This window comes from Trachemys scripta, chromosome 9 (assembly GCF_013100865.1).
Source record: "Trachemys scripta elegans isolate TJP31775 chromosome 9, CAS_Tse_1.0, whole genome shotgun sequence".
In the NCBI taxonomy this organism is placed as follows: domain Eukaryota; kingdom Metazoa; phylum Chordata; order Testudines; family Emydidae; genus Trachemys; species Trachemys scripta.
The window spans coordinates 76,750,421-76,762,374 of record NC_048306.1 but is presented as its reverse complement, the minus strand read 5'-3'; positions in this window follow the sequence as shown (position 1 = coordinate 76,762,374).

Sequence of the window (11,954 nt, the reverse complement as noted above, 5' to 3'; positions counted from 1 at the left end):
ATAGTCTTCATGTTTGCTTCTTAAACGTCTTGTATGGTAGAAGGCGATACTTTAACTAAGGGAAACTAGTGTTGTTAACTTCACTAATCCAGCAGATCTCATGGCAGTTTCTCTTTCCTGTTAGGGATGCTGTTTAAACATTCTCTACCCAAGCCGCCTCAATGGTATGTGAATGCATAAACACTTTTTGCAACCTACACTCCTTTAAAACAGGCTGGATGTGACCAGTGCTGTACTAGTATAAGAGCTAACCCTCTTGTACAAATCCACACTGCTCTTGGAGAAAACATGTCAAACAGTTTAGCACCCAGCTAGTTAACCAGCTTCAAACCCAACAAGTCTTTCACATGGTCTTGACTGATCACTGTGCACAAATTCTGCCAGCCAGTCCTCAGGACACCAGCTACATTGGTACTGGGCATGATGGCTACTTCTAAACATAGTGCACTTTGAGGATATAGGAATTATCTCTGCAAGTATCCAAGGAAGGAAACAAGGGCAAACCATGAGACCCTAATCTTAACTAAGGGCTAGTCTACACTGACAATGCTAAAGCTTTAACATAGCTTGTGTGGTCACGGCAGAGCGCAGGGAGAGAGCTTTAAAAAACCACTTCCACGAGAGGCGTAGCTCCCAGTGCTGGGAGCACTGTCTACACTGGCGATTTACAGCGCTGAAACTTGCTGTGCTCAGGGGTGTGTTTTTTCACTCCCCTGAGTGAGAAAGTTGCAGTGCTGTAAATTGCCAGTGTAGACAAGCCCCAAGATTCCAGATGGCTCCTCTTAAACTGTGCTTGGAAAAATCTTCTCATCTGTCCTGTCCCACTACTTGTCTTAAACAATCTTCCCCTGCCTTCCATTCAGTCTTCGAGCTTGCTGCTTACACACCACAAGTACTCTCACCAGGCTAAGTAGTAACATCCCCATGACCATCCTTAGTCAAAGGGGGCGCTTCTTTTTTCACTGTTATCTTTATCTCATGTGTACCTGTTCACACTTTTGATTACTCCTTACTTTCAGCCCATTGTCTCCATTGACACCCATATCTTACTCCACCTGACTAAAAATTTTGGTTGCCTAACTTTTTTTCTTACCTTGCTATCATTGGTCTCTCCTTTCCTCCTAATTCAGTTGCACTTCCTCTTGTATATGACAACTCACTATGCTGCAAAGACATCCTCCCTCCCTTTTTAAAACCGCTTTGAGTCTTGAGTATTCCTTTAGCACCAAAATAAGAAACAAATCTGTTAGATCAATCCTGTGGTCTATCTAGTCAAGTAACATCTGACAGTAGCCAATATCAGATCTTTCAGAAGAAACCTTGCAATAGACAGGTAAGGAATAACCTACTTGCAGGGAAAATCACTAAGACTCGTTTATGCCTCGAAGCTCAAGGGATTGTCTCCACCAGAATATTTTTTGTTGGTTCTCCCCCTCCCCCCCCCCGGGTTGAAATTCTGGATGTTCTCTTTATCTATATACATGTTTGTTTGTTTTTTTAAATCTGCTAAGCTCTTGACTTCAGTGGTATCTTGTAGCAAAGGGTTCCATAGAGTAACTCTTGCATTGTATGAATAATATTTTGTTCTGTTAAAATTTGCAGTCTTTCATTCACCCTCTCATAATACAAGAACAATACAGAAAAGTGCTCAATCTACTTTCTGTATAACATTCATTTTTGTATACCTTATATCACATTCCCTCTTACTGCACTTCAGTGGCAATCACTCTGCATAGGTAAGCTGTTTCATGCCCAGTTTCATTGCTTGTCTGAACTCCAATTTCTGCTGTTTTTTTGAGACATGGTCACCAAAATTTAATACAGTATTTCAGGTGAGGGAATAGCGTTCATTTATATCATAGCCTATTTTTAGTATTCTTCATCCTATTCCTTATTATCCATTGTTTCCTTTTGTGGTCCATGCTGAAATTTTAGCAGAGGTCTTTGTGTTCTTCACATGCCTAGAATTTTTTTCTAGTATGTTAGTGTAGAACCTAGTAAGGAGTATAGTTAGCGCAAATTACTCCTTCCATTGTGCATTACCTTGCATTTGTCTCTGGTGAATTTCATAGGCAATAGTGTTTTCCATCCTTCACTTTGTTAGGATCCCTCCAGAGTAGCTTGGTCTTGACTAACCTAAACTATCATCTGCAAACCTTGCTGCTACATTGCTCCTTTTTTCTGGATCATTAATAAATAGCTTAAATATCACCGGTCCTTATGCAGAACCTTATGACTTCCCCTTGCTTAAATTTTCATAATAAAAATTGACTAATTCCTTCTCTTTCCTGTCTCAGCCAGTTTCTTATCCATGTTAGTTCTTTGCCTCATCCCCTCCCCCCGGTGAGTACTTTGATTTAATAAATAGCTACCTGAGAAATTTTGTTAAAGGCTGTCTGAAATTCTAAATGACCAGTCTTTATCCACGTTATTGACCGTTCAAAGAACATTTAGAGAGGAACAACTTCCCCTTGTAGAAGCCTGCTACTTACTCCCTATCCTATCATGATAACCTAGATGTTTTAATATTTCAATTTATTACTGTTTCAACCATTATGCCAAGTACAGAAATAAATCTTACTAGCTTATAGCTCCCAGTCTTGTCTTTTTTTAAAAAGTATATAATTTTCTAGCATGCACACCTCTACTGTAGTCACTGATTTTAATGGAAATTTCATAGTTTATTAGTAGTTCAGCTAGCTCATTTATTACTGAAAAGAGTAGGTATCTTTCCAATATCCTCTGTAGTGAAAATTAATGAACAGAAGGATGCTACAGAGAAGCTAAATATGACTTGTGCTTCTTAGTTGCTCACTTAATCCCTTACAGCCTTTCTTCCATAATTAAAAAATGTATTTGTTTTCATATATTTAGCTATTTACTTTATAGATTCTGGTGTAGCCTTCCTAACTTCCTCCTTGCATGTTGCCTGCTTAATTTATACTCTTATTAGTCTCTGCTAGGCATTGATTTCCATTTTCTGAAAGATCTCTCTTGAGTTTTCTGTTTAGCCATACCGGTTTACTTTTTTGCCTTGTTCAGAGGTATGCATGCCATCTGAGACTCTCCATTGTTTCCTTAAATCTGTTTCCCAAACTTTTGAAATCTGAACTCTCCCTCTTTTCTGGAAAATTGAACCAGTTGTGTCCTTCCTCCCCTCCCTATAATCCTACTAATGTATTGTTAAAGGCCTGAATGTCTTAACTTATACATCTGCACTACTCTTTAAGTAATGCTGTGCCTCTCCTGGGATGAATTGAACAGTGAAATAGTTAATGTTAACATTAAAGTATAAGTGGCATCTGAGTTGGCATCCAGTGAAATGAATGGGGTAATTCCAGAGCCATTGTTTCAAGCTCTCTACAAACTCACTGATTGCACTCGCTTCACATTATAAATGTTTGCTTTCCTTTACTCCACCTTTGGCTAGTCCTTCATGCCTCCTAAGGATGCATGCTTCACACTTTGAGAAATGTTACCTTAAATAGTGTCCACGCCAAAAGGATTTGAATGTCTTTGCTTTTGACTTCAGTACCATTTTTACAAGCTGTGAAATCCCCCTTTCTAAAACTGAATGTCACCATACTAGGGTTTGGTGGTTTGTTTTTTTGTAACTTTCCTCTCCTAAGGATGCTGCATTTTATTATATTGTTAATTACTTACTGTCTCATCTTTTACTGCTTATTTCTTGCAGTAACTTGTGTAGTATTTAGGTCTAAATCAGAGGTGGGCAAAGGCCCGCGGGACCCTCCTGCCTGGCCCCTGAGCTCCTGCCCCAGGAAGCTAGCCCCCTGCGATTCCCCTTCCCCTGCAGCCTCAGCTCGCTCTGCCGCTGGCACAATGCTCTGGGCCGCAGAGCTGCGAGCTCCTGGGGCAGCGCAGCTGCAGAGCCCAACCTGACCCAGTGCTCTGTGCTGCGTGGTGGTGGCGGCGTGCCTGGCTCCAGCCAGGCAGCACAGCTGCCTGTCCTGGTGCTCTGGGCGGCATGGCTGCAGTGCCGCCAGCCACCAATGCTCCAGGCAGCACGGTAAGGGGGCAGGGAGCAGGCGGCGTTGGATAGAGGGCAGGGGAGTTCGGGGTGATGGCCGGGGTGTGGATAGGGGGTGGGGCGGTCAGAGGGCAGGGAACGGGGATTGAATGGGGGCAGGGGTCCTGGGGGGGGTCAGAAATGGTGGGGGTTGGATGGGGTAGTGGGGGGCAGTTGGAGAAGTTGCAATATCATTTTTTAAAATTACACACACTCCGGTAAACCTAGTGCACAATGCTGTGCCCACAAATCCCTATCCCCAGCTGTAGGCGTGCTCTGATACATTCTGTATGATAGACCTGGGGAAGGAAGCAGACATGGTTAAAACCTGTGGTGCTTAGGGTTCACCACCTGTATCAGCCTCCCGCCAGGCAGCCACACCTAGAACTTGCATGCCCTGGATCACCTGTGTCCTATAACCTGGATCTCTGATGCATCCAAACCCAAATGGATAGTCCACAGTTGTGGCCCTTATACAAAACCAGTGGGATCAATCATTTCCTGGTGTCAAGCCCAAGAATGACAGCCCCGTCCTAAACACTCCCGCAATTGGAATTTGGTTGGAAGGAATGGTCCTTCTTGCAGGAACAGGGGACTATCCCCAGGTGACCTCTGACCCAAGTGTAAGCAAGTGTAAGGACACAGATACCCGACAAAGCAGTGCAGAGAAACAGCCTCACCCCAATTCAACCAGTTTTTGAGCTGTGGACCTGAGCCCTAGAAAGTCACCATCCCACTACACATCCTGTAATTTGAGAGCCCACCCCAAAGAGTCTCCCGTTCTTGAAGGAAACAACTCACTGACCCAGATGACCCCTGAAGAAAACTAACACAGAGACTTGCCTTGAAAAGTACAGCCTCATCCCCTGAAGGGTAGGCCTGAGGAAGAACCTCAGTTAAGTGCCTTAGAACCTGCAAGATCACTGGCTTCCTGATACTGCTCTGCGTCCCAGCAGCCCAGGCCCAACCTTCCCCCTTTCTGCAGACCATGAATCCCTAAAAGGGATGATCCACAGACCCACAGTAAAAGGCCACCCTGGGTAACTGTTTAGCTATAGGAAGACCACAAACCACCACATAGATATAGATAGACCCCCTCACTCCCCCCATAAACTCCTCAAATACCATTGTGTAAGCTAAAAAAGTGTGCAGTGTAAGTGCTCCCTTGCCTGCTGATACAGTTTCTGGCAACCAAGATTCCATAGGACTGGTGACAGCTGTTCTGGCTCTTGGCCTCCCGTGCTAGTGCTCTGAATCTGTTGACCTGCAATCCAGAGAGCATTAGCTATGCTGCTGTTAAGCCCAGGCACATTCTTGGCTGTGAAATGAATACTTCATGCAGATTTCTGTTGGGTAGTGTTAATTATCTCTAGAGAGAAGAGAGGGCCTTCCTCACATTAAGGATTCCATGCAGGTGAAGTCACTCCTTCCCCTCCCTGTGAAGAGCTGTTGTGCCCCAGGCTAGGAATGGAAATCTCTCTCTTCTACAGGGCAGTGGGTGAGACATGAGTCAGAATAAGTCCTGGTGTCCTTCCCTTAAATCAGGGGTCTCAAACTCAAATGACTATGAGGGCCACATGAGGACTAGTGCATTGGCCCGAGAGCTGCATCACTGGCACCCCCCCCTCGCTGCCCCCGGCCCCGCCCCCACTCTACCTCTTCCATGAGGCCCCGCCCCTGCCCTGTCTCTTCTCCACCTCCTCCCCTGAGCGCGCGGCTCCCTGCTCCTCCCCCCTCCCTCCTGGAAAGTGCTAAGCGCCACCAACAGTAATCCACCTCACTCAAAGGACAAAACGCGCACTTAGTTAGATTTACTTCTGTTAAAGCCCACCCACTGCACTGGGCTGCACCACCACTCCACCTCTGCTCTGCCTCTTCCAGGGGTGGCAGGTTTGTAGAAATTTTGGTGGTGCCCAGAACCTCCCCCCACCCCCAAACTCCACCCCCACCTGCCTAAGGCACTGGAAGGGAGTTTGGGTGGGGGAGGGGCTCTGGGGTGCAGGCTTTGGGATGGAGTTTGGGTGCTAGGTGCAGGCTCCAGGCTGGGGCAGGGGGTGGGGGCTGCAGGCTCTGGGATGGAGTTTGGGGATAGGAGGGGTGAGGGCTGTGGATGAGGGGTTTAGGGCATTGGAGAGGCTCAGAACTAGGGCAGAAGGAAAGGGGAAGGGCAGCCTGCCCTGGCCATAGTGTAGGGGGGCACTAGGACCCTGTGGCAGCAGGTGATGCTGGAAGCCGGCAGAGCAGAGTGGAGTCAGCATGAGCTGCAGGCTCCGGGGCAGTAAGTGAGCCCGGGGACACTTTGGGGAGACGCATGGGGGTGGCAGGCGGGGCCGGGGGAGAGACCCAGCCTCAAACATTGGGGAACAGTGAGCAGGGAGCTTAGCTGCCACATAAAATAACTGGGGGGGGGGCACGGGGAGCTTGGCGGGCTGCAGGGAAGAGCTCCGCGGGCTGCAGCCCATGGGCTGCATGTTTGAGACCCCTGGCTTAAATCATTCTAACAAGAGTGGAGTTAAGTGCATTCCATTTCCTGTCAGGGAGGACAGAGACAGACAAACCTCTGTCCAGAGCACAATGTACCTTGCACAAGCACAGGCAATTTGGGGCAAGAAGGACTCTACCCCAGATGTGGCTCTGCTCAGCTCAGCACCTGATCTGCACTCCCCATGCCCACTTGAGGGCACACAGGGAGAGATATGGAAGAAATTCCGGTGTTGAGCCATTTCCCCATTCAGGAATCTGGGAATGAGTGTTTGGGTTCTCCGGCATTCACACTGTAGTCAGTCTGTGGGTCCATGAAACACCCATCTGTCTGGAAGAATCCTGCACTGTCACTGACTGATGTGCTTGAGCAGGACATACTGTAAGGCAGTGTAATAAGCGCAGTCAGGAAAGTAACTCAAATATGTTCCCGATGGACTGTTTTTTTCTCTAAATGGACAACCTATCCTAAATTCTCACTTAGAGAGACAATCTTCACTCATTGATATATTTTGCTTTCCGCCACCAACTCTCTGTTTAACTTTTTTCCATGAGTAATGTACCCAAATGCACAGATGCTAAATATCTAAACTGTATTCTTAAATTCATTCACCTACATTTGTGTTATTGCTGATTATGTACTATATGTATCTAATGACTTTCAAAACAAACTTTGTATTTGTGGATAATCTAAGCACTATACCCAGATGTACAGACACTCTTTTCTCAACCTATGTATTATATAATTTTTTTTTTAACATTAGCTTTAATACAAAATCCAGGCATTGGCTGGGAAGGGGGATTAAGCTCCCACCTACACTATGGCCTTTTCTTATAGCTCCAGTTAGGCCATGGGGGTCAGCAGAGCTGCCATTGGATTCTCCCATTTAACAGACCAGACTGCCACCATGCGAAACTGAAGGCTGAATCCTGCTTTGGGGACACGGCACAGTTGCATGAGCAGAGGGACAGAACATTGGGGCCACCCTGTTTATCCATATCCCCATCATGGCAGAGTCTGGCAAAGAGGTGGCACCTTACTTGACAAGCAGAGTTGCTTTAACTCTGTAAGCAAGGGTACACTGGAGGGGAAAGTATGGGAATGTCTCTGCTGAGACATTTCACCCACTAAATTAAGCTAACAACCAGAACAGTTCTGCACAGCCTCACATAACCCTTTCCACATCTCATCCAGTGTTTGCTCAATGCATGGGTCACAGGGCTTTTCTAGATCTTTCACCAGATGATCTATTCCTACACCATTGTCTTGGCTTCCATTAGGAGGGGTGAGAGCTCAGCAAGGGGTGGTGGGAGTAGTCATTTGCCTTCCAATGGCAGAGGATTGTCTTCCTGCAGTTTATAAATTAGAATTTAAAAGGATGCATTCTCATGGACAAAGACTCCTCTCCTCCTCCGGGAAGAGCAGAGATAAAGAGGAAACAGGCTCACTTTTTTGTTATTGTTGTTTGTTTGTGGGAGGGTGGGGGCAGGGCAGGGGAGCAGCTTTTATAACCTGGATGCTGTAAGTGTTGTAGGGACTGTGGGAGTTATGGAAACTAACACCCAAGTTCACGAGAACAAGTGACCAGTTATGAACACACTATGCTCCGCAGTCTAAGGACCTAACTACCTTAAGGACGTTTGCCCTAATGTAACTACGTAAGTGTGTAAACCTCTAACTAAAGTGCATCAGTTTAAAGCAGACCTTTATCCCATTAAACTGCTGTAGGAAAGGACTTCACGTCTATATTTGGAGTGGAAATGGACAGTCCTCACTAAGTGTCTGATTATATCAGTCTTGCTGGCCACAGCCCAGAAGGACCAAGTCACCAGCAGCACCAACCCTGGACATTCCAGCTATTGCTAGTGATTGGAGGTTTTCAACAGTGCCAGTTTCTATGTTAGTTAGATTTACACTGCAAGTATGGCTAAGGCCCCACAAGAGATTAAGGGGAGACCTCGAGTATGGGGAATGGCCACACAGAAAGGGGCTCTGTACCAGGAGCAAGGACCAAGGCAGGGCATGTTAGTCCCAGATCAGGATGATCAATTTAGCCACCACTGTCCCGCTGGAGCAGTGATGGGCCCAGGGTAAGAACCAACTAGATTGGAACAAAAAGGCAGAATCACCAGCTGAATTCCACCCTGCAGCCAGGAGGGCAAACTGGGCTCACTCCTGGGGCAATGTCCAGCTGGAGTGAAGCCAGCCAAGCGCACATCCAACAGCTACTGCAGCCACCAATTCAAGTCCCACAGGGCAGCAAATAGCCACTCATGGGCATGGCCCACAGTCTGAGGCAGCCAGAATACCCCACCAGGGCTCGGCCCAGGCCATGGGGCTCATCCCTATCCTCCCTAGTAATGCCTAGCCCCCACTGCCCTAGCCCCAGAGGGCCCATGGGGAGAGGAGGCAGCCCTTACCATGGCCCAGGACCTGCCCCATGAACAGCTCCACATGGGTAACCACAAAAGTTAATCACTTTAAGGTAAAGACAGCAGGGCATGGTCCTGCCATCTCACACAGCTGGTGGCCCACCTGCAATTGGAGGAGGAAGTGCCAGACCCCACAGAGCTGCCCTGCTGCAGCCCCATCCAGGCGGGCAGAGGGAGGGCGGATTGACCACTGGAAACTGGCAAACAGGAAGTGGCTCTGAGCATATGGCTCCAAATCTTGCGCTTGTTCCTGCAAGATCTTATGGCTCCAAATTACATGCCACATCCTAAGAGACCTCAAGCTTAACCTGTAAGTCCTGGGGGGGGGGGGGGGGGGCTGGAAATTTCATGGGACCTATTCCCTCCTGTCCTTTTGCTTTCTCCCATTTCAGGAGCCACCGTAATGCACCCCTCGCTAGGCTTGGGACCCTCTTTTGTAAAGAGCTGTTTATACTTGGGCTACACAAATAGTTCTATTAATCTTGAGATAGTTGCAGAGTATGCCTACACTATCTTGTGCTGAAACAGCTGCAAATGCTGTCAAATGTATGAACTTTACACTTACTTTACCACATTAACTTCAAGAATGACGTATGACTTCATGAAGGCTGACATGCTTTTTTAAACAAGCAGTCAAAATACAGCTAGATCTTAAAACATTAACTTCTATTTTTTTAGGGCAACTGGCGCTGGATTTGGATTTGATAGGCATAATTTTAACAAATGGTCATCAAAGATGGGAGCCAGCTGTACATGGTAGCATAAACAGAGTGGTAGAATTGTTTAGCTTCACATATATTGTGAATCAAAACTTTGAAGACACTCGCTCTTACTTTTGAAGGGAGGAGGATCTATCAGTGAATGGATATATCTACACTGGAGTTAACATGGGTCCTTACATGAGTTTAAGCCAAAATTTCACTACTTTCCATACAAAAATATCCCTTTACCCACATTTGGAGGTTCTATAAGCCTGGTCTAGCTGGGACTCTGGTAGGTCATGGCCAGTGGTTACAACAGGAGTTGGCTGCCAGAGTCAAGGGTCAAACCCAAAATTCAGAACTTGGAGTAACGCAAGGCAGGAGCAGGGCTGGGAACAACCAGGCACTATAACAACTGTAGTTAAGTGCCTTCGAGCAGCCAACTGAACTGCTGCTGAGCTTAGGAGCCAGTGTGGTGACTCTTCCAACCAATCAGGTGGTGTAGCCAATCAGGCAGCCTACTACCTGCCAGCTGTTTGAGGCAAGGGTTTGTTTAGTGTAGGGGTCGGCAACATTTGGCACGCGGCTCGTCAGGGTAAGCACCCTGGTGGGCCGGGCCAGGCCAGTTTTATTTACCTGCTGACGCGGCAGATTCGGCCAATCGCGGCCCCCACTGGCCGCGGTTCACCGTCCCGGGCCAACGGGGGCAGCGAGAGGCGGCGTGGGCGAGGGATGTGCTGGCTGCATCAGCAGGTAAATAAAACTGGCCTGGCCCGCCAGGGTGCTTACCCTGGCGAACCGCGTGCCAAACGTTGCCGACCCCTGGTTTAGTGCATGGAAAAAAAGACAGTTCATTTTAAATTAGATTTTTCCTGAACTTCAGTCTTCCCACTAGGTGTATGCCTGGACTTTACTGAAGAATAACTACACTGCTTACTTTGAAAGTGAAAATAACATTTACACTTAAAAACTGTGTCTGGGTGTGTAAGTATGGTGATGATATACAGGATAAGCCTTACATTCTGCCTGCCCTCCCCAGGGATGCTTGGGGGTGCGAGGGACTGAGAGACATCGTTGTTCATTTACAACAACTCCCATGCCCCCACAGCCTGTTAAGTCTGACTTCCTCCAGTAGTGTGCAGTAGTCTTCCCTTACTACTAATGAACCTGTCCAAAATAAATGACTTCCTTTTCCAGGTGGTAGGCAAGGAAGGAGTGACTGCACTGTGCATTAGAGCTGTGAAAACAGTGGGGCCTCACCAGGAATCTCTTGAACCCGGCTTTGGGTTACCAATTCACAAATATAGACTCTGCTGGCTTTAAGGGGCCACCAGCATCGGTAGTAGGGGTGATTAATGGCACAGGCTCTCTTTTCTCCATGTTTTCCCCCCCTGACGATTACACAAATTACATGCAAAAAAAATCTACATTGGTGCAGCTTTAAGATCACAAATTTAAACAAGGGAGTGATACAAAAGTTTAAGTTCTCCATGAAACATTATCACACTTACAGTGCACATAATGTTGATTACTATACTGTTTATTGTATCCTGCGATATACCTTTGGTGCAACATTAAGTGAGTTAATGTTATGGGAACCTTAACACTTGTATTTCCTGGTTCTTTTTAAATACATAATCTTACTGTGACAGGTTGGATCACAGAAACCCCCTCGGGAGCTGCCACCTGATGTGCAAAGACTACCTCTGCTCCTGTTTTCCCTGCCAGCTCAGGACTCCAGCACCCTGTCTTGCTGGGCCAGACACTCCCGTCTGCTCCAACACAGACCAGGGTCTGAATTCCTTGCCCCAAAGCTCCAAGTTTACCTGAAAACAGCTCACAGAAGCGTGCTTGTCTTTAGCACTCAGATGCCCAACTCCCAATGGGATCTAAACCCAAATAAATCTGTTTTACCCTGCATAAAGCTTATGCAGGGCAAACTCAAATTGTTCACCCTCTATAACACTGATAGAGAGATATGCACAGTTGTTTGCTCCCCCAGGGATTAATACATACTCTGAGTAAATTACTAAATAAAAAGTGATTTTATTAAATACAGAAAATAGGATTTAAGTGGTTCCAAGTAGTAACAGACAGAACAAAGTAAGTCACCAAGTAAAATAAAATAAAATGCGCAAATCTTTGTCTAATCAAACTGAATACAGATAAGTTCCTCACCAGTTCCAGAGTGCTCCCTTTTACAGGCTAATCTCCTTTTAGCCTGGGTCCAGCAATCACTCACACCCCCTGTAGTTACTGTCATTTGTTCCAGTTCCCTTCAAGTATCCTGGGGGGTGGAGAAGCTCCTTCCT